We start from the raw sequence: 27,844 nt of genomic DNA, 5'->3' as shown, positions 1-27,844 counted from the left end.
TTGGCATACACAGATGGATCAGTAAGGGTGGCAGGCCTTTTGCCTCAGCTCTTACTGCCAAATTATATATATATATATTCAATGTTTAAAGCTATTTTGGGTTATGGACTGGTGGTGTTATCGTGGTTACCTGTGTGGAATCCAGGGGGATGAATGAGGCCAATAAGTGGAAGATTCTGCAAGGCAGTTTTGGCTCAATTTTAAGACTATGTCGATGTTATCCAAAGGTAAATCGTGCTGCTTGCAGAGGTGAAAGCCCTCCGTTTCGGGGCAAGGACTAGAACTGAACAGCTACTTAATGGGGAATGTTCTAGAGGAAGCGCAATGATACGAGAGGTGACCGGGGTTGTTGTCTCTGACAGCTCTTGATCGCAGGATGACTGGAAGTCATTTCCGCTGCTCAGGTCTCATTCCCTCCACCTGTAAAATGGGGCCAGATTGTTGAACTTAGTGATTGCGGAGGCCACTTCCGGCAGGAACTTTTTCAGGGTCTCTGAGTCTTCTTTTTGCCCACTGGTTGCTGCGCTGTCCTGTCTGTACACTTTGCTGACATCCCTGCTGAGTAACCCTTTTTCCAGACTCTGCAATTGCGATTTTTCCCACAATGTGCAGCGAGGGATTAGCAGGGGCAGCTGGGATGGGTCAGCAGACGTTTTCTGTGTTGCTTCCCAAATTGGGAATTTCAGCGATTGCTCCCTGATCTCTAAGCCTGCTTTGATTTGTGCAATACCCACAGCCCTTCTGAGAGAGTGCTCATCCGGGGCACAGCTCCACCTTCCTGGAATGCCCCTGACAGCTGCCAGGCTGCCCCTATCTGCTTCTCTTGGGAAATGAGCTACTTGATAAAAGAATTTTTTAATGGCTAACCCACTGCTCTTTTAGTGACAACAGAAGGAAAAAATGCAACCACTTTGAATGGAAGCCTTCTGCCATGTAGCTTAAACCTCTAACACATTTTTTCAGGTTAGAAAATCAGTATTTTTACTTTAGAAAATGAACAAACACCAAAGGGAACCGTTATCTTCTAGGTCCTCTACAGCCGTCAAATCACACGAAGAACCCTGTTGTTCCTGGGCTGCGTTTGTCTTGAACATGAGGCCTGAAGATAGATTTCTCCTTTTCTTTCCTAATAACTCTTTCTACTTCGCTTAAATCTAGCTGCCCTTTGAGTGGATCAACACTCTCAAGCAGGCTGGAGTCGGGCATTCCATACCTAGGCAAGTGCCCAGTACATGTTCTTGTACTTGTTTGGCAAGAGATATATACAAGGAGCGAGTTCTTCACTGTGGCACCTGTCCACAGCCCAGAGGAACACGTGGCTCATGTCCTTAGGAGGGGACAAGAGCCACACCGTGGGGCACTGAGTAGTCACCTAAATGAAAACAATAACACCCCTCGGCACACAGGAGTCTTGACACAATGGTATTAAGGGGAAAAAACTAAATTCCCAGAGAGGACATATATAACCAAGCTTGCATAACATTAAGAATAACACAGGTGTGCAGGCACACATGCACACATACATATGTGAGTGCATGTAGATACAAGTGAAAAAGGCAAACAAACCAGCCAGCCTGATGGCAAAGTGGGTTAAGCCATCCCTTGTGATGCCAGCATCCCATAAGCGTGCTGGTTCGAGTCCTGACTGCTGCACTTCTTTTTTAATTTTTAAAATTTATTTATTTATTTTAAGGATTTATTTACTTATTTGAAAGAGTTACAGAGAAAGGAGAGGCAGAGAGAGAGAGAGAGAGGTCTTCCATCCGCTGGTTCATTCCCCAATTAGCCGCAACAGCCGGAGCTGTGCTGATCGGAAGCCAGGAATCAAGAGCTTCTTCCGGGTCTCCCACGTGAGTGCAGAGGCCCAAGGACTTGGGCATCTTCTGCTGCTTTCCCAGGCCATACCAGAGATCTGGATCGGAAGTGGAGCAGCCGGGTTTTAAACTGGCACTCATATGGGATGCCGGCGCTTCAGGCCAGGGTGCTAACCTGCTGCGCAACAGCGCCGGCCCCTGCTGCACTTCTGATCCAGCTCCCTGCTAATGTGCCTGGGAATGCAGCAGAGAATGGCCCAAATGCTTGGGCCCCTGCACCTATGTGGAAGACCTGGTAGAAGCTCCAGGTTCCTGGCTACTTGCTTAAGACTGGCCCAGCTCTGGCCATTGCAACCATCTGGGGAGTGAATCAATGGATGGAAGACCTCTGTCTGTCTCCCCCTCTCTCTGCATAACTATCTTTCAAATACATAAAATAAATTTAAAAAAAAAAAAAAGGAAAGCAAAGAACTTATAGGAGCAGGACTTGGTATTATAGAAACCTGAGCCAGGAGAGTTGGGAGGGGGTTGGCAAGACCTTTCATATTGTATCAGATGATGCACCTCGAGGTCTTGGCTTCCTTTCCATACCATAGATCACAGGTCCTTATAGCATCATAACAACTGCCTGACTCACTGAATAGCAAATAGTCTGAGTACAGACCTTGATAATAGTGTGACATGATCAAACAATGGGGACAGTTCCTGCTCTGTACATCTGAAATCCCAAAACAGAAAAGAAATGAGTCATTGGGGGTGTGTGTGGTCCTAATAGACTTTTCTGTACCTCATGTGTGTAAGTGTCAGTACACAGATTTCAGGGTATGTACTTTGGATTCATAGAGGAGTTTTTTTTTTTTTCTTCTTAGCTCTTGTCTCTGATCCAGACAGAAGCATGTTGCCAGATATGGGAGGTCTTGCAGAGCCTCACCCCATTGTTAAAACTAACATGTGTTCTCTTCAAAGAGCCTGCAGTAGGATTTTGTAATTATTGACCATTTGACCCTGTTCAGGATACAGGGTGAGACTTGTGTCTGAGCAGATGGCAAATGGTTGGGAGGAGGATGCCCCAGCGGGTAGAGGACTGGCAGGGATTTAGGAGTGAGGAGTGGGCAGCAGAGGGGGACGGGGATGTGCTAGGAAGTGAGAGTATCCACCAGTTCTGAGCGAGCAAGGTAGAGCCTGAAGAGTCTCAGCCAAGCAACCAGAGTGTTTCACTGGACTCCTTTTCACTTCTCTGGCCTACATCTTTCATTCCTCAAGTACATACTCAATGGCCCAAACTCTACCAGACATGGAGATACCACGACTGGATATGACCCGGATCTGAAATTGGAGGTCATTTTCATGATCATTATTTGTGGCCATAGCCCTCCTTTTCAGCACCGATAGTATTGGCTCTTGGGGCTAAACTGAGCTGGGTGGATCTTGCTGTTAAGGAACAAAGGGCTAAGATATAGACTGCATTCACAGTGGCAGCCCTGGTTAAAGTTATAACTTCCTCTCTGAGTTATGTCCAACCCATACTTCAGTTGTATTGTCATGATTTATTTACACAGTTCTCTCTCCCACTAGCTGGTGAATGTTCCAAGGGCCTAGAAACCATGTTTATTTCATTGCCACGTCACCAACATTCAGGACACAGTGTGGATGCTAAATGAACATTTTGGAGAACACTGTGTGTTGCATCTTCTGGTTGGTACCCCAGTAAGTGGGGAACCTCAAAACAGGGACAGATTATTAGTGGTTGAGGGGGTGATCCAGAAGTGTTCAGAGAGTAGGGGATGGCTTAGCTTGGGCTTTGAAGTGGAATTCACAGATGGAGATGGGTTAGTGGGGATGGAAGAAAGTGCATGGTGGTGGGGCGGTGATGTGGGAATGTTTGTAGTAACAACAGAAATTTCATGCCTACTGGGTCATCAGAGCAGACACTGGCTGAAAATGAATATTAGCACTCCCATGCCTACTCATCGCAGGCCACCCCAGAAGGTTGGAGTTGGAGTGGTACAGAATTAGAATGAGAATGAATGTTTGTGCATCACGACCTTTATTCAAGCTCTACATCAAGAGTTGTCTGCTCGTGACATTTCTTTTATTTAAAAATTATATATATATTTATTTGAAAAAGAGAGAGAGAATATGAATATGAATATCTTTAGCTGCTGGTTCATGCCCAAGTGCCCACAATAGCTAGGGTAGGGCCAGGGGCTTGCAACTCCATTCAAGTCTCCCATGGGGGTATCAGAGACCCTTTCCCTTCTGTCTCCCAGGGTGTACATTAATAGGAAGCTGAGATTGGAATAGAAGCAGGGACTCAAACGCTGAGATGTGGGCTGTGTACCTCCCAAGTTCTGTCTTAACCACTGAGCTAAACACCCACCCCTACATGCTTTTTCTTGATTCTCACACAACCCTGGCAAGTAGGAACTGTTACTCCAATTTTGAAGAGTAGGAAACAGACCCAGAATGGTGATGCTGTTTTCTCAGAATGACCCAACAACTGAACAATAGAGGTGATGCTGAGGTTGAACTCATGTTCCTGGGCCTGTACACTGTTCCTTCTGTAGGGTGTGGCAATGGGGGTCAGGGTGAAGGCCAGAGCGAGGGCCAATAGTGAGCAAGACTGAAATGGGAGTTGTCAGCAACCTTGGGGAGATGAAGTTACCACAAAGGGCTGGGCAGCTCCTTAGGAAGGGGTTGAATGAAGAACTCTGTTAGGGCATCTGTGTCCAGGGACATTCTATTTGGAATCGTAAGCCTCCACCCATCACCCTGGAGAAAGTTCACTGAGTTCAAATCTTTGCTGTGGTCTTTCCAGGGAATGTTTCTGAAACCAAACACAGCCCAGGCTCTCAGAAGGCAAAGTGCTGCTTTGGAGCCGGTGGAGAGAGTAATTTTGGAATTTAAAGGAGAGAGTTTGGCCGGCGCCGTGGCTTAACAGGCTAATCCTCCGCCTTGTGGCGCCGGCACACCGGGTTCTAGTCCCGGTTGGGGCGCCGGATTCTATCCCAGTTGCCCCTCTTCCAGGCCAGCTCTCTGCTATGGCCCGGGAAGGCAGTGGAGGATGGCCCCAAATCCTTGGGCCCTGCACCCACATGGGAGACCAGGAGAAGCACCTGGCTCCTGGCTTCGGATCAGCGAGATGCGCTGGCCGCAGCGGCCATTGGAGGGTGAACCAACGGCAAAAAGGAAGACCTTTCTCTCTGTCTCTCTCTCTCTCACTATCCACTCTGCCTGTCAAAAAAAAAAAAAAAAAAAAAAAAAAAAGGAGAGAGTTTGAATGCTAGTTTTCAGTCATTGGTCAGAGATAAGCAATGTCTGATTCAGAGGGACACTCCACCTTGAGGATGAAAAATAAGTGATTAAGTAAAGGAACAAACAAAAAAGAATCAGAAATCAAAGACATGGCTGAACAAGTAAGTGGTTTTAGTACCAGCTATGGTGCAACAGAAACCCAAGGACTGATGCTCTCCTCAAGAGCATCTGAGTGGTATATTGATGGAAACAAGGTCTGAGGGTACATCAGAGAGTTCATGCAGGAACGGAATTAAAAGACAAATCTGTTTTGGTGCAGTAATTTTTGAAAACAATGCCTATTTTTTTCACACTATGCATTTCCACAAATTTTTTGAAAACCCCTTGTAGTAGAGGGAGAGATGGAGGGAAAGTAGGAAAGAGGAGAAATGATGCACAGTAACGGAGAGACCATGGGGGAGGCAGAAGGCACTAAAGACAAAAGAAACACACAATGACAGAGAGAGAGAGGGAGGGAAGGAGGATGGATGGAGGGAGAGAGGATAAAGGGAGCACGTGGTCCGAGGACAGGTGGAAACCAGGAAGTGGCAGAGAGACAGGAATAGAGACAAAGGAGGATTGGGGGATGAGGACAGAGATACCCAATGCATAGCTGTGTTTAATGAAGAAAACACACAGGAACTTCCTGAGAAGGACTGCATGTTAGGACTTCCAGCATCCATGGCAGGATAGATTCTTTGGCTTGGTTGAGGTATTGGATGATCCTAAATCGCTACATTTTCTTATCCAATGTAATCTATTGGGATGCTATAGCAAAATAGCTTAGATTGGGTCATTTAGAAACAAGAGGCATTTGTTGTGCATGGTTCTGGAAGCTGGGGAGTCGAGGATCAAAGCAGCAGCATCTTCAGTGTCCAGTGAGGGCTCTCCTCCTGCTTTAAAGATGACACTCTCTTGCTAACCTCATACAGTGGAAAGGTTACACCAGCTCATTCAGGCCTCCTTTTATAAGGATACCAATCCCACTCATGAGGGCCTGATTCTTACGACCTAATCACCTCCCATAGACTCCACTTCCCAGTACTGTTGCATTTGGTATTAGGTCTCAGTTTTGGAGGGCACAAACATTTAGACCAAAGCACTCTGACATGTGAAAGCCTCTAAGCCAAAGACTACCTATAATGTAGACTCTCCATGTCATCACAGCATCTCTGCACTGGACGAAGCCTGAGAGCCACCTGCCACCCTCCTGCCTCAGACCTCTGCTTGCCCTTGTGCAGAGGCGCAAGGATTGTTTGCTCATGACTCACTCAGAACTTTCTGTTTTAGGCTGAGCTACTGCTCTGTGACTTCCAAAAAGAAGCAAATCAACCATTGTTTTTCCTCATGGTTCTTCATGTCATGGAAGACATTGCTCCTACTATGCCCTCTCTTTTTCAGGACAATATTCTGTGATTCCTTCCCTGAAGTAACCAGGCAGGAGAGGCTAGGTTATGCCCTAGGAACACATGATCTCAAGATCTCAGGAGCTCTAAGAAACAAAAGCTCATTTCTTGTTCATACTATTTGCTCATTTCAGGGCAGAAAACTTTGCTCCAATTCATCTTCACTCTAGAACCCAGACTGCCTTTAACTGAAACATTGCTGAGTATGGGGGTTGGAGGAAAGGAGAATATGGATTTTCATACCTTGGTTATGAAAGTTTGCACCAGAAGTGACACACATCACCTTCTTTCACATTATGTTGGTTAGAGCCTTATGCCTATGAAGTGGGGAAGGGAAATCTTCACTGAGGAAGGGGCAGGGGATATTTGTAAACAACAATAAAGTCTACCATAAGTGGCTTCTCCCACCCCGTATTCTCTAGCTGTCCACTTAAGCTACTTCCTGCTTATGGAGGCTCCAAGTTCACTGACGTTCCTCTTGATATTTGGGAGCTGGGACTGCACAAGAAACTTGGAGGGAAGTGATGCTTTGGGGCACCAGGTGATCATGCCCGTGATGGTCTTCTCCATCTCAGAGCTCAACCCTATAGCATATTTGTCCTCTGAATTTGCAGAGGCCATGGAAGGAGAGGAAGCTCACCTTTAATCTCTCTACCTGAGTTTTTTTTTTAAAGATTTTATTTATTGACCGGCGCCATGGCTCACTAGGCTAATCCTCCGCCTGCAGCGCCAGTACTCTGGGTTCTAGACCCGGCTGGGGTGCCAATTCTGTCCTGGTTGCTCCTCTTCCAGTCCAGCTCTCTGCTGTGGCCTGGGAAGGCAGTGGAGGATGGCCCAAGCTCTTGGTCCCTGCACTCGCATGGGAGACCAGGAGAAGCACCTGACTCCTGGCTTCAGATTGGTGCAGCGTGCCGGCTGTATTGGCCATTTGGGGAGTGAACCAACGGAAAGAAGGCTTTTCTCTCTCTGTCTCTCTCTCTCACTATCTAACTCTGCCTGTAAAAAAAAAAGATTTTATTTATTTATTGAAAGGCAGAGTTACAGAGAGGAAGAGAGGGAGGGAAGAGGGAGAGAGAGAGACAGAGACACACACAGAGAGAGAGAGAGACAGAGAGACAGAGACAGAGACATTCTATCTGCTGGTTTACTTCCCAAATAGCTGTAATGGGCTGGGCTGGTCCAAAGTCAGGGGAGTTAGGAGCTTCTTCCTGGTCTCCCACATGGGTGGCAGGGACCCAAGCACTTGGGCCATCTTCTACTGCTTTCCCAGGTACATTAGCGGGAGCTAGATTGGAAGTGTAGCAGCTGGGACTTGAACTGGTGCCCATATGAAATGTCGGCACTGAAGGCAGCAGCTTTACATGGTATGCCATAGCTCCAGCCCCTCTACCTGAGTTTTACCCAGTCTTTCTCCTTTAAAGGCTTTAAAACCATCTCATCTTTTAGTGCTTAGGATCTGGAAGCAATTGTCTCATAAGGGGCTCCAGGATGGAAAAATGGCCTACCTACCTTTCCTGAAGAGTGAATGAGTGAGAAGTAAGCCTTTACTATACTAATTGTCTGAAATTCTCAGAATTTGTCATTTTTAGACTAGCTAGTGTTAGTCTCATTGTAGCTATTGGTACCAGTAGTGAGGTGCTTCATAACAAAAATATGAAATATATATTAGCTTAGAGATCGGTGACAAATGATGGGAAACGAAATTGGAGATGAGAAACATGGAGATTGGGTTATGTGGTGGTAAGGTATTTGTAAAGTTGTCGCCTGTGATTTAGAAGTCAGACTGCTCCTTGAACTTGTCACGCCAGGGAAGGAGGTAGAAAACAGAGTGGGGGTAGCATGGTTGTATTTGACAAGGTTTTACAAGTATTACACAAGGTCAAGACATTATTCAATGAATTTCAAGCAGAAATTAAGAAGAATAAAGTAATGTAGGGACTTTGGAATTGACATGGGAGACTACTTCTAGATATCCAATAAGAGATAGCATTTAACAAGGAGTTAAGTGGCAAACGCTCGGTACAATCTCCTATCTGGAAAAGTGACTCTGGATAAAGATCAGATTGAAAGTGAGGTCTCTTCATTGACTTTTCCATCTAGCATCAAGGTAGCTGCTAGAAGGCTGAGAAAGAGCAAGAGAGCAAGAGTAAGAATGAGAAATAGAGAGGATCTAGGAGATGAAAATGCAAGCAAAAAGGCAATTTTAGAACTATAATAAAAAAAAAGTTGCCTGTGGAAAACAGATCAGAGGTCTATTAAGTTATTGAGTGAAATGTAGTGCCAAAGACACCATGAGCCTGGCCTTAGCAGTTGTTTAGCTTTAAAGTCACCTTGGGATGCCAATCTTTCATGAACACAAAGTGGATTAAGAAAACTATGAAGGGAGGGTATTATAGAGTAGCTAGTTAAATCTGCTGCTTCTGATGCCTGCATCCCATATTGGGGTGTTGGATCAAGTCCTGCCTACTCTGCTTCTAATCCAGCTTTCTACTAATGCACATTGGGAGGCAGCAGATAATGGCTCAAGTGCTTCGGCACCTGCTAACCATGTGGGAGATGCAGATGGAGTTCCTGGCTCCTAGCTTCAACCTGGCCCAGCCTTCGCTGTTGTGAGCACTTGGAGAATGAACTAGTAGATTGAAGACCTCTCTTTTTCTCTTTCTCTGTCATTCTGCATTTCAAAAAAAAAAAAAATCTATGGAAACTCCAAGGAGGGCAAAATTTCCATTTCTCACTCCAGTGAAAGCCCCCTCAAGGGCTGCAGCCAGGAGTTGTGAGCTTCCTGGAGATTTCACAGCCTGCACCCTGAGCTGGAGCCTTCATGACCTCTGTCCAGCAGCACTTCAGACTGCTCTGAATCTGGGACTTTTGTGTGTTTCCCCTTCTTTCCACAGCTGTGTTGATTGTAGCTATCCCATCCCCGTTCACCGTTCTACCTTGTTTGTGTGGGATGTGCAATGGGGAGGAGGGGTTGTTGGAGACAAGGGTATATGAAACATCCTCACAGGTTGCAGATCTGTGGTAGTGATTCTCAGCTTTGACTCCAGCATCATTTAGTTCTAACTGTCACAGCTGAAGGTGGCAGTCCTAGTGACATCGAGCGTGCAGAGGCCATGGATCCTGGGAGGCATCCTATAATGCACAGGGCAGCCCCTAACCCTCCAAAAGGATAACTCAGCCTAAAATGCCAGCATTTCCATGGGTGGGGAATCTCTGGTCTAGGGAATAAAAAGTGCAGCATCCAGCTTAATAGGAAGATGTCAGGAACTCACCAGGAATTCATACAGGCTGGAGCTGAGTTGGAGGCTTCTTCCTTCATTTATCAAGACAATGCATGTGCAGGGGAAATCGTGTGTGTGTGTGTGTGTGTGTGTATGAGCATACAGGAGTCAGGATAATTAATGCTAGTGTCTGCATAGACAATGCCTGCAAATCTCAGTGTCTTACATGATACAAGTCCATTTTTCATCACACGTCAGGAAAAATGTTTTTCTCTTGGTCAGTGGATTTTTTTTTCTTTTTCTTAGGGACATCATGATCCTGGAAATGGGTTGATTCTCTCCATTGCTTTGGCTACCAGGCATCTCATGGAAAACAGTCAGGTGGGGAGCAGTTCCGAGTTGGAGTGACTGGCCCTTGCTGTTTAGTGATGTGGCCTGTCTCTTCTTGGCTGTTGTGACCCTCATTTCCCCATTGCTCTGGTTGCTTCTCCTCCCTCCCTGCTGTAGTATTGTACATGTCTGTGTCTGATGGTTCCAAATGCCTTTGGGATGAGATGAACTGTAAACCACGTGAGAACACCAAGAGCATTCTTGCTGGTGCATGGCTTCTGTGGAAGAGAAATCAGGGAACCAGGCAGCGCCCCTTTGCTTCTTTCAAAAGGGAGGTGGAGCTTTGAGTCTGGGCTTAACGATTTACTGAATCGAAACTGCTTGGGCTTGGGATCTTCAAACAGCTTTCCTTTTTCCATTCCACAGTTTTAGTTACTTTTTCCAAGTCGCTATTTTAGTAACCCAGAGTCCCATCAGCTTGAGCAGAGAGAGAGAGAGAGGAACAAGGCTAGAAAACCCTTTCTCCTTTTTGGGGAATCACTTCATGCAAATGTCTTTGTCTAATAAGGGAACTGCCCTGAGGTCAGCCCTCTGCCCCTTCCTGAGAGGCAGCCTTCAGAGCTGGGATTCTTACTTTTGCTTTTCTGTTTCCTAATACGAAACAAGCAAAAAAGTCAGGAGACTAGCCACAAACTTGCTGTGTGACTTTAGGCTATTTATACCCCTCTCTGGTCTCCAGAAACTTCCCAGGCTATGGTTCTTGCCTGTGTACCAAGGAAATGGGCTATGCCAGCAAAATGAGTTTTCTGATAACTTTGGCAAGTGAGATTTTAGCAACACCCAAACTGTAGGGTCAGAAGTTGACGCTGCTTCCTATAAACGTGGAGGAAACTATGGGTTTGGGGGCCCAGACCGGTGTCTTGCCAGTGAAGCCCTGAGAGATGGAGTAGAGTATGAGCCCTGGAACCCCACCGCTGGCTTCAATGCATTGCTCAGTGTATAACCTTGGGCAAACCATGGAGGCTTCCTACACCTCCATGTCCTTGGCCACAGCAGGATAGAGCTGTGTGCTGTGCAGAGTGTCATGTGATGCTCATAAAGGCCTGGGTGTGTTGTGAATCTCCTGTGAATTACAGATCACTACCCTTAATTGACTCAAACCCGGCTGGTTGGGTTAGGGTGTGGCTACAATAGGAACTGAGCCAGGATGGCTTCACCCAGCACTCTTGAATGTCATTTTTCCCTTCGTAAGAGATCGGAAACCATCACCCCAGCCACTCTCCCAGGATGGGGTGGCGGGACGATAAAACGTCTTCCCAGCTGAGCTCCAAGTTGGCCAAATCTCAGTCCTCAGCGTACTTTTCCCTTCCATGCACTTGCTCCCCCACCCCTACCCCTTTCCCTTTCAGAGTTTCCATTTTCTCTTGTGTGAAAAGAGGAAGTTAGATTAGATCATCTTCAACTGAATTGATTTCAATCCCATCCCAATTTAGATGTTTTGTATTCGATGAAAGCAGAGATTCTCACTCTTTTTAAAAATTTCTTAAAGATTTATTTATTACTTTATTTGAAAGTCAGAGTTACGCAGAGAGAGAAGGAGAGGCAGAGGGAGAGAGAGAGATGTCTTCCATTTGTTGGTCCACTCCCCAATTGGCCACAATGGCCAGATCTGCGCCAATCTGAAGCCAGGAACCAGGAGTCTCTTCCGTGTCTCCCACACAGGTACAGGGGCCCAAAGACTTGGGCCATCTTTTACTGCTTTCCCAGGCCACAGCAGAGAGCTGGATCGGAAGTGGAGCAGCTGGGACTCGAACTGGCGCCCATATGGGATACTGGCACCGCAGGCAGTGGCTTTATCTGCTATGCCACACCCGCTATGGCCCCAGAGATTCTCACTCTTGACATTACAACATTTTAGGTCAGGTAATTCCAGAGCAAGAGAATGTCTCCAGGCATTGCCCAGTGACCTGGGGGGCAAAATTACCCTGACTGAGAGTCATGACTGATGAGTACCTAAACTAGACAACACTAGGCACTTAGTCAAGTACTTTTTTATGCAAGCCATGGTGCTGAGACTTTTCCACACCCTATTCTTTGGGTTTTAAATTTTTATTTATTTATTTGAGAGGCAGAGGATTTATACTCCTCAGATGCCCCAGATTCTAGGAGCCAAGAACTGAATTTAGGTTTCTTTTGTTGACGGCAAGAATCCAAATACTTGATCCTTCACCTGCTGCTTCCCAGGGTCTTCATTAGCAGGGAGTTGGAGTCACAAGTGCAGCCAGTTCTTGAACCCAGGCATTCCAATATGGGACACGGGCATCTCAAGTGGTGTCAACCTCTGGACCAAATGCCTGCTCTGTGGCCTAACCTTAGCCCTTACAACACTTGTGTGTAGTGGGCATTTTTATCCTCTGTTTTGCCAGTGAGGGCAATGAACTGTTAATAACTGTTGAAGCTGGATTTACATGGGTTCAGGATCCCCACTTCAGAGCCTGTGTGCTTCACCACTTGGAAAATTTAAAATACAGAAGGTAGACTTTTGAGGTGCAAGGCAATACGGTTGGTCTAGTAAGGATTTGGGACCAGGCAGACCTGACTTGAAATCTCAGTTCTGTGGTGGTGAGCTCATCTCCTTATCCATGCTGAACTCCATTTCTGCCATTAGTTAGTTGGGGGTGATGCCTGTCATGCAGGTTGCTAGAGGATAGAATGAAGCAGAGGTATAGTTGATGCAGCAAGTCTTTCTCTAGCTGAATTATGTGTTTGACAACAATAGAATATACTCATTCCTTCCCTGCAGCCCTGGGTGTGTGTCAGTGTCCTGGGGTGGATGAAAACCTCATGCCAGAGTGTATCACCTCATTCCTGCACTTAGCCTCTCTTGAGTATCAGTCTATCTTCTGGGCTCCAGGCCAGCTGGGTGGTAGTCTGTTGGAAAGGTTATTCTCAGTACAATCATAACTGGAAGGGTCACATTCCTACCAAACTACTATCACCATAGGTCTCCTTTTCCTATGATCACTTGAGTGGTACCAAGCCAGGACTCTGGGAGTCATTGTTGATGTCTCCCAATTTCTTACTTCCCAAAGCCACGCAGTACCCGGGCAGTGTCTGTTGTACTTGCTAAGTGCCTCGTGCACTTCTCTGTCTCTCATCCTGACTGCCCTTTCCCTGGTCCAAGTTAGGCTTTCTAAAAATATCTTTATTTTTAAAAATTTTGAGATAGAGTATACGTGCATGAGAGAGACAGTGCCTGCATGAGAGAGACAGAGAGCGAGAGAGAGTGAGCGAGAGAGAGCTTGTTCACTTTCCAAATGTCTACAGAGATCAGAGCTGGGCCAGGCTGAAGCTTGGATCCTGGAACTCAATTCAGTTCTCTCAATGAGTGTCAGGATACAGCTACTGGAGTCATCCCCTGCTGCCTGCCAGGGGTGCTTTAATGGGGAGCTGGAATCATGAGCAGAGCCAGGACTCCAGCCCAGGAGCTCTGATATGGGATGTTGTCATTTCAACCAGCAGGCTGACCACTGGGCAAGATGCCCACTCCTCACCTGACTAGTCTGCCTGCTCCACTCTTGCTCTCCCCATCCATCCAGCTGTGCAGCTGGGATGATCTTTCTCAGCTGTGAACATGACCTTGTTCCCAGGATAAAGTCCAGCTCTTTAATTGGCACACAACGCTCTTGTCCTTCTGGTTCCATTTTCTCTTCATGCTCGTCGGTGGCCACTCTCTCCTTCCTTTTCTCAGTTTCAGCCATCAAGGATGATTTGCAGTCTCTTGAAGGCACTTGAGTGTCTCTTTAGCCATGTGCATAGCTTTTGCTTGGCTTAGCACACTTCTCTGCCACTTTATCTTTGGCCTAGGTAACTCCTTTCAGCCTCAGTTTAAACTCCACTTCCCTTCTGGAGCCTTCCTGATCCCTAAACCTGAGCCAAGCATCTCCTCTAATCCTCCTCACCTCACATTTTCTGCTCTGTATTGCAACCGGCTGAGCTGTCTGTGTTCTCTGCTAGGCTGAGAATTTGTTTTGAGGGCAGCAAAAGTGCCTTTTCCTATGGTTCCTGGTGCCCAGCATAGGCATCGTTACAGTAGATGTTGGTAGCTCAAGTGAATGATAGCTGGCTTTGCATGATTTAGTTGTGAAGAGGAGGGAGGAAAGCAAGACAGTGAATGGTAGCCTCTGACAAATGAGCAATCCAAGACCAGTCCAGTCCTGAAACTGCTTCAAGGTTCCCTCTTCCCATCTTTAACTCCCCAGGAGTTCAACAGAAAGATTATCCCATTCCACAGAAACATGACTCAAAGTAGGTTTATCTTTGCTATTAACAGAGATAAGAAACTGATTTTGCCAATGATAAGGAGGCTGTGTTCTTACTGTGTGGTCTAAATGTTGGGTGAGGAGAGTCAAATCACCTGGAAGTGTATGGCCTATGATTTGTTCTTAGTTTGGCTGCTACCATGTTTATTAATAAGTCTCTCTGGTGAGGTAACCTGAAAAACCAGATGAACTTTAGGTATGCTTTACAGCGAGATTTCTCAACCTTGACATTTAGGCAGGTAATTCTTTGTTAGGGGGAGCTATTCTGGGCAAAGTAGGATGTTTGGGCAGCCTCCCTGGCTTCCACCTGCCGGATGCTAGAAGTGCCTGCTGCACTCCAAATGTGACACCCTCAAATCCCTCCAGATATTGCTAGGTGATATCTATGGGGACCAAGTCAGTCCTGGCTGAAGCCATTGTTCCAGAGAAATTCAGCACCTATGTGATGGAGCTTAAGAAGCACTGAGTGAGAGGTGGGTTTGAAGTTCATTGCCAACTCTGCCATTTAGTGTAGTTTTTAAAAGTTATCTCTGAATTTGACTTTGGGCAAAAAACTTGATGCCTCCCCCCCCCATCCTGGATTGCATCCTTCTCATCTTAAATAATAGAATAATGTAAGACCAGAATGTTGTATGTATTTTGAGTTTACTTTTGGTTCCAGGGGGGTGATCCGGGGAATGGGTGAACTCAGACCTCGAGTTGAGGAATCTAGAGCATGGCAATGTGGCTGGTTGGTGAGACCCATGTCCCTGCTTGCTCTGCATGATGTCTCCACAGGCTGCCTCTGCTCTGCCCTGGGCTTCTCAGGCTGCCCCAGGAGGTCTCTGTCTCATTCAATCACTTCTTAGCTGCCCTCTTTGCCCAGTAGCTTTGATGGACAGATTTGGAAACTGCTTAGAAACAGTGCATGAGTACAGGAAACTGAGCCTCAGAAAAGGGAAGAGACTTTGCTGAGGTCACATAGTGAGTTAGCTTAAGACCCTTTACTGATCCAGGTTTCTTGATTTCACCCCACTCTGATAACCCACTCTCACATCTGCTGAACTCGTGGTGGAACTCTGCTTTATAGACTTTTCCTATTTTTTATTTTTTAAATTTCTTTGAAATGGACAGGTCATTGGTTTTACACTTTCTGCCCACTGATGATAGTCATCTAATGTAAAAGTAGGACTGTAGCACTTTAGTCAGAAATGATTACTTTCCAAGTGAAATGTTTGGCTTCTAATTGAGCTTTAATGCAATGAAATGAAACCGATGGGCCCAAAGCTAAGTTTCGAGAGACTTTTGGAGCAGTCAGATCCTTTTGGGAAATTCCTCCATTTCTGGAAGCCCTCTAATCTACCATCGTGTAGGTTCTACACTGGAGTTTTTCTTTACATGTGATTTAGAGGAAAGAATGTGGGCTTTAGACATAGGCTCAAATTCCAACTCTTATCTTTCATAACTCTGTGAATTTTCCATAAAGAGAATGCCATTTTTGAATGGTTATTGTGGGCCGGTTGCATTACCTATATTATTTTATTCTTGCAGTGTTGGAAGAAGGTTTGGTAACTTATAGATGAGAAAACTGAGTTGTAGAGACTTTAAGTTACTTTAAGCCAGAAACCTAGCAGTAGCAGAACCAGGAGTCCAACTCAAGGCAATGTGGTTCCAGGTTATAAAAGGGATTTTAAACAAATGATTAGGCTATAACATAACTCCCCTGGACTTCAGTTTTTTAGTATGCTGCTAGGATAGTAATGCTCGCATAGCACCTGGCACCTACTAAGTGTCTAATAGGTGCTTAGTCTTCCACTCCTTAGCAGAGGTTGTTCAAGTTCCCTTCATGTCAGTTACAACTTATTAACTACCCACTTAGTGTAGGCAAATTGCTAGGCAAATTTTATATAAAATTTCTTTCAAATTTTCAGAAACTAAGCAAAGTTAATATTAGTTTCCTCAAATTCCCACTGAAGAAATTGAGGCACATAGAGATTAAAAAAGCTGCTGGTGTTGATCTAATGAGGACATGGCAGAGTCGAGATTTGCACTCCTGGCTGGCTGGCTCCAATGAGGCCCTGGTGACTCCAGGCTGTGCTCAACTCTGTAACTGCTCAAAACCCCATGTGAGTTCAGAAAATCTCAGATGCTTTATGTTATCCCCCTTTGCATCTTTTTTTTTTTTTTTGACAGGCAGAGTGGACAGTGAGAGAGAGAGAGAGACAGAGAGAAAGGTCTTCCTTTTGCTGTTGGTTCACCCTCCAATGGCTGCCGTGGCTGATGCACCATGCTGATCTGAAGCCAGGAGCCAGGTGCTTCTCCTGGTCTCCCATGTGGGTGCATGGCCCAAGAACTTGGGCCATCCTCCACTGCCCTCCCAGGCCACAGCAGAGAGCTGGCCTGGAAGAGGGGCAACTGGGACAGAATCCGGCGCAGCCGACCGGGACTAGAACCCAGTGTGCTGGCACTGCAGGTGGAGCCTGCGGTACCAGCCATCCCCTTTGCATCTTTACAAACTACAATAAACCAAAAATTTCATCTTGCTGGGTAGACCTCTTCCTGTGTGGGAGACTGGTGCCTAGAGGGCCTTCTGCATTCTTTGGAGTCTTGAGGATGCCAGAGTCAATTCTTATTTCTCCCTGTTGTTTGTAATTTAGATGCACATCTTGCCCCATGTGGCTTCAGGGACTCCAGTCTAATCTTCAGCCAAGCCACAGTGAGATCTAATTAAAGCTGTTCATGATCCACCCCAAAGCTCCTGGCCAATCTTATTTCCCATTTTATCCTTTCCTCCTCCAGTCCTCTGTGACTTATAACTTTCTGGACCTGAGTCCTTTAGCCAGCCAGACCCCTGCCTTTGTGCTTGGTGTTTGCCAACCTGATCCCATCTGGTCAGCCCAGTGAAAACACGTTTTCAGAGCTGTGCCTGTCAGTGTGGGGAAGTTGGGCAGGGTCATTGTCACATTTTCTTTTTTTTTTTTTGACAGGCAGAGTGGACAGTGAGAGAGAGAGAGACAGAGAGAAAGGTCTTACTTTTCGTTGGTTCACTCTCCAATGGCCTCTGCGGCTGGCGCGCTGTAGCCGGCGCACCACGTTGATCCGAAGCCAGGAGCCAGGTGCTTCCTCCTGGTCTCCCATGCGGGTGTAGGGCCCAAGCACTTGGGCCATCCTCCATTGCCCTCCTGGGCCACAGCAGAGAGCTGGACTGGAAGAGGAGCAACTGGGACAGAATCTGGTGCCCCGACCGGGACTAGAACCCAGAGTGCCGGTGCTGTAGGTGGAGGATTAGCCTATTGAGCTATGGTGCCGCCCCCCCCCCCCTTTAAAGATATTTTTATTTATGTGAAAAGCAGAGTTAAAATTAGAGAGAGATATATCTATATATCTATATATCTACCTACCTACCTATCTATATTCCATCTGCTGGTTCACTCCCCAGTGGTTGCAATGGCTGGAACTGGGCCATTCTGAAGCCAAGAGTCAGGAGCTTCTTCCCATCTTCCCTGTGGGTGCAGGGGTCAGCACTTGGGCCACCTTCTACTGCTTTCCCAGGCCATTAGTAGGGAGCTGGACCAAAAACATAGCAGTCACGACTTGAACAGGCGCCCATATGGGCTGCTGGTGTGGCAGGTGCAGGCTAAATTTACTATACCACAGCACTGACCCCAACGTCACGTTTTTCACACCAAGGTGGTGATGCTGAAAGCCAATTTTCTATCTCCCTAGCTTTAAGTACCTGACATAGTACCCCAAATCAAGCATGCTTGGTAATTCCTGGTGAAAAACCAAGGAACTGTAAAAGAGTAATAAAGGGAAATATCACAAGGGGTAGGCATTTGGCACAGTGGTTGAGATGCTGCTTATGATGCCTCATCTCATATCATAATGCCTGAGTTCAAGTCCTGGCTCTGCTCCTGATTCCAGCTTCCTGCTGATACAAACCCTGGAAAGCAGCGGATGATGGCTCATGTACTCGAGTCTCTGCCACCATTGAGGGAGACCTAGATGGGGATTTTTACCTTTTGGTGAACTGGAGGTCAAGCTAAGGAGGTCATGTGCACAAAAGCACTTTGCATCCATGGGCTTGATCAAGCAGGTGTTCAGTAAATCATGACATCGTGCATTGCTCTTCTCTGGCTTCATCTCTTGTGGCCTTTGTGCTATATTTCTTTGAGCCAATTAACGTTTTCTACCTTGGTAGTGATTACCTGGTGTGTGCATATGTTCTCCTGTGACTTTGAGCTTCTGGAAGAGAGAGCTCGTAACATAAAAGACTCTGAATTTCCAGAATACCTCATATGGACATGATTAATAAGTAGTTGTCACATTCATAGATGAGTGAACAACCTTTGGGAGACAGGAGGACTCTACTCTGCTCCAAATAGAAATGTGTAAGAAGCAGATTGCAAGTGTGTCTGTCTCAGCCATGGCTGTGTCCTCATCACTTCACTCAGTGACAGGTGGCAACCAGTGTTCCATAAACACCTACTGGATTTATGAGTATGGGCTTCAGTGATATTGAACTTATTAGAATGCATAATGTCCCCAGTCACAGAGCCTCTGTCGAGGAGGAGTCAGCAGCCTCCCCCCACCCCGATCCCCCTCGTTTCCCCATGCTCTTGCCCCTCCCCTGCCTGCCTTCTCCCACCTCCGCCTTCCACAAGCTTTATCCACTATCCAGAACCTCTACTCTTTCAGCCCCTTTGCCGATGCACGTAAGAGTGATGACCTGCCTCCTGCTGGCACTGAGGATTATATCCATGTAAGAATTCAACAGGGAAATGGCAGGAAGACTCTTACTAGGTCCAAGGGATTGCTGATGATTACAATAAAAAGAAACTAGTGAAGGCATTTAAGAAGAAATTTGCCTGTAATGGTACTGTGACTGAGCCTCCAGCCTAGGGAGAAGTCATTCAGCTACAGGTGACCAGAGCAAGCACATATGCCAGTTCCTGGTAGAGATTGGACCGGCTAAGGACCATCCTCTGAAGATCCATGGGTTTTAAGTGCTTGTGGCTCATAGAAGCTTAAGTGAGGATTTCTTTGCAGTGAGTAGACTTGCCCTTCTGTCCCTTGTCATGAATTTAAAAAACTCACAGCTTGTATACTATAATCATTTTGGGTCTACTTTTAGCTTAGACTAGTGTGACCTCTTCATGCAATAAACTGAAAAAAGCCGTGCCAAAGAAAATGCATAGATATCACTTGACTGATATCCTCTTAGTCTCAGAAAGAGAAACTGAAGCCAGAGAAGAGGAAAGAATGTATGTTCACAGAGGGACTCAGCAGCCAATATTTAGGCTACCTAGTTTATAAGACTCTCTAAGCTGGAACCACATAGTATGTAGTCAACAAGGCTTACTTGGCACGGCCAGTTGGAGCTGATTCTAGCCTCTTCTCTTGCTTCTCAGTGTTTGACAGGAGCTGAGTTGAACAGAGGATTGGAGGAGCTAAAGTGTTCAAGGAGATTAAGCCTAGTAATCAGTCATGTTTGGATTCTGTTTGGGGTGAGGCTCAATCATTCCTAAATCATGCTTTGTGGTTTGGGAAGAGATGGGACCTATTTTTACATGACTTGACTTTTAGTTATGTGCAGCTCTACAGTTAGAGTCCCTTCACCTAGCTTTTAAAATGTTGTGCTAAGCCAGCTAGATGTGTCTTCCTTGGCAGCATTCCCCTGGGAATCTGTACATCTTATTGTACAAAGCATCAAGATGCATTGTGTGGCCCAAAACGGTAGCTGGAGCCATCGTCTCTTTTGATTTCCTGATTTTATTCTCTGTGTTCATGGCTGCTTTGAAAATTAGCCTTTCCTGTGACTTCTAGGTAACAATCTGAGCAGCATCCAGGCACTGTTGTGGTAGAGAAATGGCACAGAGCTAGTACTTGTATGACTTTGGATGAACATATCATTAAGGTTTAAAGTAGAAAGCTAAGATTTTTCAGAATGTATTTGTGTTCATGAGAGGGTAGAAAGGTGAAAAACATTGGGGCCAGGGGATTGTGAGAAAGTATTTATAAATAATGAATTTATCAAACTAGTTCATACTTGACCTTGTATAGTTGTATGAGCTTGGATAAGTCATTTCTATAAGAACAAGACACTGATTTATGCTTTCTGGAGGACAGAGTATATTGTAGTACTTGTCCTCACAGCTCTGGGAGAAGTGGAAAGGAAAATGAAAGATTTGGAGTGATGACTGCTCAGATATGGGGGTGTATAAAATTCTGTGGGAACTCAAGAGGGAGAAGGAATTGGATCTGCTTGAGTGGTCCTGGGATATAATTAAAAAGAAGATTTTTTTTTTTTGAGATGGATTTAAGGGATGAAGGGACCCTAACCAGATAGAGAAGGAGTGATGGTGTGGATCAAGTGATACTGTTAACCAAGGGAGAAATTGCTTATACAATCTTAGAGGCAGGAGTAGCATGGTGTTGTGAGGTAGAGTATTGTGATTTGGCATATCTAGAGCATAAGTTGAATGGAGAAGAGATTGAGGGGTAAAGGAAGACTAAGATCATTAAAGACTCACGCTCAATAGGACTTTTGTACCTGGGGGCAGTGATCATCATGGAAAGACTGTAAGTATGGCAGGAACGTGATCACATTTGCCTGTCAAGATAATAATTCTGGCTGTACTGTGGAGGATGAGTTGGAGGAGAGAGACTGGAGGCAGGGCCACTGGAGGAAGGTAGTTGCCCTTGTCCAGATGAGAGATGATAAAACCAGGGATCAAGGAGATGTAATGGGGGGATAGATAAAAACAAAAGGAAGAATGTGATCATCACAGCCTCAAATTCCCTATCAATACATTTAAAAATCTCTGAACTGAAGTTTCTGTGAGGTACCCCAAGAGTAAACTGGAATGTGCTCTGAAATATGGGATACCCTAGAAAATGAGCACCTCACAAGGAATTCTATTTTGTGGGCTCCCTGTAATTTTAGTGACTGTATATTTGGTGGTGTTGGTGTTGGTATTGGTGTTGTAGGGGTAGTGGGAGTGTTCCAATCTTTGTAACACGCCTGATAAAGGGTAAAGAAATTCATGTTGGAACTTGAAGGATGATTTCTGAGACTAGGCATATTTGAATGCTGGCAAAAATAGTTTCAAGGGTTACAAGAGGTTTGGAAACATCTATCGCTTGAATGTTGGTGTCCTTCCAATAGTCAAGCATTGAAACTTGATGTCCAATGTGATAGTATTGAGAGGTGTGGCCTTTAAAGTTGTTGGCCATGAGGGCTTCTTCCTTGTGAATGGGATAAAGGTCTTAAAGAGGCTCTCAAAGCTTTCAACCCCTCTTTCCTTTCTGTCTTCTGCCAGGATGTGGCAACAAGGTACCATCTTGGAAGCAGAGAGCAGCCTCATCAGACAAATGAACCTGGTGGTGTCTTGGCCTTGGATTTCCAAGCCTATAGACTGAAAAATGAATTTATGTTCCTTATAGATTGTCCAGGGTCACGTATTTTGTGTAACAGTATAAAATGTCTAAGACAGAAGCCAACTTGTTGGGTGCTCTCAACACCTCAACAACATGCTTGCTAAGCACTTTCCCTGACACTGCCTGAACCTTGTCTGTAATATGAAGACATTCTCCTTCTGGATGCCTGTGCATTGTGGACAAATTTAAACACTGAAGAGCAACCTGTCTGTCCCGTTTCTATGCAACCATGGCCAGAGAAAGGAGTGTTTTTGAAAGAGATTGTCTTAAGAATCTTTGCACGAGTATATTTGATGAATGAAGGTATTACAAAAGCAAGCCACTGCCTTGATTGAAATTGATTTTCATTTTTTCCTCATTTGAGGCCCAACAGTATTTCAAGCTGCATGTCAAACAGAGACAGAAACATGGTTGAGCTAAAAAGAATTGGTTTTCGGCTAAAATAGAACACTGACAACCTGGTAATTCTAACAACAACAGTAGAGGTGGCTTCATTCACAAGAAGTCTATATGTGTCACAAAGAGTACAGGGTAAAGGCAGAGAAAGGTGGAATCCATTCTTGGTGGCAGGGATGATGACAGCATGGACACGGGATAAACTCAGGGTCACTATTACATGACTGAGAGCACAAATATCCACATGGGAACTGTTAATAAATAAGGAAGAACCTGCTGTAGTGAGTGTGACTACAGAGTTGGAAAAACACTGAGGCCATGACTACAAAGGCAGTGGGCTATCTAATGCCCTCTCTAACCCCGACTTCCTTTATCTTCCTCCCACTTCAAACCTCCTCTTCTGGTTTCTTTCATTGTCCTTTATCTAAATTGACTGCCTTCCTCCTACTCCCTTTCCACCCAACTCTTTCTCACTCCAGGTTTCTGTCTCATTCCCCATATAGAAGTCATACCTTACGTTTTTATGATGCGTTGTCATTCAGTAAGCCAGGTGAAGTACGTAATCTCAACAACCTCAGAACCACAATTGTAGGCAGGTGCTGTCCCTATTATGCAGATGATGAAAATAAGGCTGAAGAGATGAAGTAACTCACCTAAAGCCACATGGAGTGGATGCGAGATGATGGCTTATGCCCTTTTCCATACCCATGACTCCATCACTCCAACTTTAGAGTAAACCCCTGCTGTTTCAGTGTGCTGACTTGCACTGGATTTCCCCAAACATAGGGAACCAGACGATCTCCTCAATTAAGGACAGCACCAGGAATAGCTTCTTTATCCTGGAGGCATTTTAATGAAATGTCAAAAGAGGATTTATCTCTCAAATTCTGGGGAAGTGTCATTTTAGGTTACTGGACTCTTTTCAATGTCCAAGTTCACCACATATGCCCAGACTCCTTTCAGTGACATTGTTTCTGTGAGCACAAGTAGGTTAATGTGCAGGAGCCAGCTCACACTGGCTCATTTGTTCAATTTTTAGAAATTTGGTGAACTGCTTGTTAAAAACAGCCATTCTTGAAGTATATATCTATATAAGCTTATAATAAGTTAAATGAATTATACTGAAGCCTAAGGTAAGGGATACTCAAAACTCATAAAATCTTAATGGTTTTCTGTTACTACAATTACTATTCTCTGTGGCTGTTGGCATGTATTGTATTTGAATGGTGAAAATACTGGATAATAGAGTGCTATCATTCATTTATGCTCAATTCTATACTCATTGACATTGCAGTGACACTTGAAAGTGGCCATGGGAACACTTATACCATGGAAATTATAAAAAAATACAAACCAAGTTCCTCTTTCGTCCTCAGGGAACTATTAATTTCACACACACACACACACACACACACAGTTTCCATTCACTGATTCACTTCCTCAATGCCTGTAACAATTGGGGCTAGACAGGGCTGAAGCTGGGAACTCAATCTGTGTCTCCCATGTGGATGGCAGAGGAGCACATTACTCGAGCCATCACTACTCTCATGACATCACCATCTCACAGGGTCTGCATTAGTAGAAGGCTGGAGTCAGGACCTGGAGGTGGATATTGAACTCAGACACTTCTAAATGGGACAAATGGGACAAGAATGTCTTTTTTTAAGAAAGCTTTCATTTAATAAATACAAATTTCATAGGTACAGCTTTAGGAATATAGTGGTTGTTCCCCCCATACCCACCCCTCCCCCACTTTCGTCCCACTTCCTACTCCCTCTCCCATCCCATTCTTCATTAAGATTCATTTTAAATTATCTTTATATACAGAAGATCAACTATAATAAGTAAATATTTCAACATTTTGTATCCACACACACAAAGTGTAAAGTACTATTTGAAGACAAGTTTTACCATTAATTCTCATAGTTCAACTCATTAAAAACAGAGGTCCTACATGGGGAGTAAATGCACAGTGACTCCTGTTGTTGATTTAACAATTGACACTCTTATTTATGATGTCAGTGATCACCCAAGGCTCTTGTCATGAGCTGCCAAGGCTATGGAAGCCTTCTGAGTCCACTAACTCTGTCAGTATTTACACAGGGCCATAAGCAAAGTGGAAGTTCTCTCCTCCCTTCAGAGAAAAGTACCTCCTTTTTTGATGGCCCCTTCTTTACCCTGTGATCTCATTCACAGAGATCCTTCATGTAGGTCATTTTTTTTTTTTTGCCACAGTGTCTTGGCTTTCCATGCCTGAAATGCTCTCATGGGCTTTTTAGCCAGATCTGAATGCCTTAACAGCTGATTCTGAGATCAGAGTGCTGTTTAGGGCGTTTGTCATTCTATGAGTCTACTTTGTGGCCTGCTTCCCATGTTAGATCATTCTCTACTTTTTTTTTAAAGATTTATTTATTTTACTTAAGTCACAGTTACACAGTGAGAAGAGAGGCAGAGAGAGTCTTCCTTCTGCTGGTTCACTCCCCAGATGGCCACAATAGCCAGAGCTGCAATGATCCGAAGCAAGGAGTCAGGAGCTTCTTCCGGGTCTCCCACTTGGGTGCAGGGGCCCAAGGACTTGGGACATCTTCTGCTTTCCTAGGCTGTAGCAGAGAAGTGGAGCAGCCAGGTCTCAAACTGGAGCCCATATGGGATGCCGGCACCTCAGGCAGCGGCTTTACCCACTATGCTACAGTGCCGGCCCCTGGATCACTCTCTCCTTTTAAATTCTATCTATTGTTGTTAGCAGACACTTGGTCTTCTTTATGTGATCCCTTTGACACTTATTCCTATCTATATGATCATTTACACACTTAAAATGGTCACTTTAACTAGTAAGATGGCATTAGTACCACCCAGCTGAATGGAATTTGGAGTCCCATGGCAAGACGTGATGTCTTTTTTTTTTTTTTTAACAAGCTTATCTTGACTTTCTTTTTATCCATGAAGTTCTTTTTTTCTTCTTTTTTTTATATAAAGATTTATTTATTTAAAAGTCAGAGTTACACAGAAGGAAAGGCCGGGGGGAGGGTGGTCTTCCATCCACTGGTTCACTCCTCAATTGGCCACAGTGGCCGGAGCTGCACTGATCCGAAGTCAGCAGCTTCCTCTAGGTTGCCCTCATGGGTGCAGGGGCCCAAAGACTTGCGCCATCTTTTACTGCTTTCCCAGGCCATAACAGAGAGCTGGCTGAATTGGAAGTAGAGCAACCAGGACTAAAACCGGCACCCATATGGGATGCAGGCACTGCAGGTGGTGGCTTTACCTGCTATGCCACAGTGCCGGCCTCGATATGATGTCTTAAACATTGAGCCAATGCCTTCCCCACCAGTTGTTAAATATGTTACCAGCACAGCATTGGCTAAGATGGATAAAAAGTTTGTGATTTTTGGGCCTGTTGAATCCTGAATGCTCAGCTCTATTCTACTACCTGCCACTATGAACTTTGGGCGGAAAGAAGAAGGTGTCTAGAGAGGAATGGAGAGATGTGAAAATAGCAGATTTTAGGAGGTCATTCTCTTCCCCCTTGGTGGTAATAGTATACAATATTTCACAGTGCTGTGGGCTACCTACTGTATTAGGCATTTTGCATGTGAGGAAAATATTACTATTCTTATTTTACAAATGGAAATGTGAACAGCAGGGAAAGGGAATGTTTGCCCAAATTTACCCTGAGAGAATATGAGAGGACTGTGTTTTGAGGCCAGATCTATCTGGTACCAAATCGGAGCTCTTTCTGAAATGTTGGTGAGAAGGGACATCATTGGAACTCTAAGGACCGCCCTGAACATCTGTTTGCTCCAGAAGCTTTGTCACTGCTGTGGATAGATAATATGCCAGGTGTCCTTTGTTAAAATTCATTACTAATTCCAAACAGAAGCCAATCTTGAAGCATCTATTTCTTTATTCAACCGCTTTTGAATATGCGCTGTATACTAGGCATTATCTTAGATGCTTGGAACCCAGCCATGGAAAAGAAAGGTAAGACCCCTGCTTTTGAGTTGCTTATGGACTTAACAGGATGCCTTAAGCTTGGTGGCTCATCCAGACATTGGCACCTTCCCAGTGCCAGTGATCCCAGAGTGTACTCTGAGGTTACCATGGTCATCAAACTGGGTGACAATAAGGTCTTCTCCTCTCATCACCAGACCTTGCCTAGGCATGGCAATCTTCTTCAGGGTTCACCTACTTTTCTCACCTCTCTTTCAAACAAGATTGGCCATCAATTGTCAAAGTACTGCTTCTGCCAAGATCAAATGTGGCATTGGACACTGTCCATGGATTATTTTCTCTTTCATGGCAGAGATTGGGAGGGAGGTGTGCACACAATTTCCTCAAGTTGTGGCTTTCTGTTAGAGTTTCTGTTATAAATCCCGGTTTTTTTCAGTCACTTGTGCCACATATCAGCCAATCATGTAAGGAGTTCTGGTCCACACCTTATATTTTTATATATTTTAAGTTTATTTATATAAATTTATATATATGCATAAAATATATAAATATATAAACATATTTTATATAAATATATAAATTATATACATTTATTTATAATTTATATATATTTTAATTTGATTTTTAATTAATTTTTAACAGATTCAATATGATTTGTAGATACAATTCTAATAACATAATGATAGTCCCTTCTTCCTTCCCTTCCATAGCTCCCTCCCACTATGGGATAGATTTTGATGATAGATGGGAGCTTGTTTTGGGGAAGGGGAAACAAAGATAGTAGTTGAAGAATTTTTTGTTGTTGTTTTTCTTTCTCTTTTTAATTTCTTTTATTTCAAAAGCCAACTTACAGAGAGAGGGAGAGGGAGAGGGAGATGGAGAGGGAGAGGGAGAGGGAGAGAGAGAGAGAGAGAGAGAGAGCTCTTCTATCTGCTGATTCGCTTGCCAAATGGCTGCAACAGCCAGGACTAAGGCAGACTGAAGCCAGGAGCCGGGAGCTTCTTCTGAGTCTCCCATGTGGGTACAGGGACTCAAGCACTTTGGCCATCTTCCATTGCTTTCCCAGGCACATTAGCAGGGAGCTGGATCAGAAGTGGATCAGCTAGTACTCCAACAGGAACCCATTTGGGATGCCAGTGCTGTAGGACACTTTACCCACTACACCACAGCACCTGCCCCCTGTTGTTTTTCAAGGGCAAAGTCAGACCATCCTAGAATGCTTTGCTACAGCTTAGCTCAGATTGCCAAGTAGTGCTTTATCTGTAGCTATATATTGACTGGGAAAGGGACACTAGAACTCTTGGCAGGGAGAAGAGATGCATTTTGATCTATGTAAGGTTGATTTCCTTAGTCCCCTTATCATGATGTGGTAGAAACCTCTTAACAAAGTCTGGAAGCCTACAGAGGGCAATCTCTTGATTGTTGAATGTCTGATCATGGCTCCTTTGAATGACATTGGTTTTCAGCTATCTGAATACTTTGAGTTTCCTTGCCTGCCTTCTCTGTTCCTTTTGCCATTTGTAATGAGACGTGAGTATTGATGGCACTTTAAAAGTATTCCCCACAGGTGGAATTCATTCCAGTGGGATGGTGTGAGAGAGATATGTTGGCACATGGAAATGTCAGGTTATTGGAGTCTAGAAGTGAAACAGAGGAAAGCACCCAGTAGAGCCGGCAAGGGGTGTACATGGAGA

At 44.9% G+C, this 27,844-nt stretch overlaps 1 pseudogene; it reads left to right on the top strand.

The window, feature by feature from the left end:
• The first annotated feature begins 8,353 nt into the window (after positions 1 to 8,353).
• LOC133770929 (eukaryotic translation initiation factor 1-like) lies at positions 8,354 to 19,372 on the top strand (annotated as a pseudogene).
• Positions 19,373 to 27,844: the final 8,472 nt, after the last annotated feature.

The sequence above is a fragment of the Lepus europaeus genome, chromosome 12 (assembly GCF_033115175.1).
Source record: "Lepus europaeus isolate LE1 chromosome 12, mLepTim1.pri, whole genome shotgun sequence".
Lineage (NCBI taxonomy): Eukaryota > Metazoa > Chordata > Mammalia > Lagomorpha > Leporidae > Lepus > Lepus europaeus.
The sequence above is the reverse complement of the archived record's forward strand: the minus strand, read 5'-3'. Positions and strand labels throughout refer to the sequence as shown.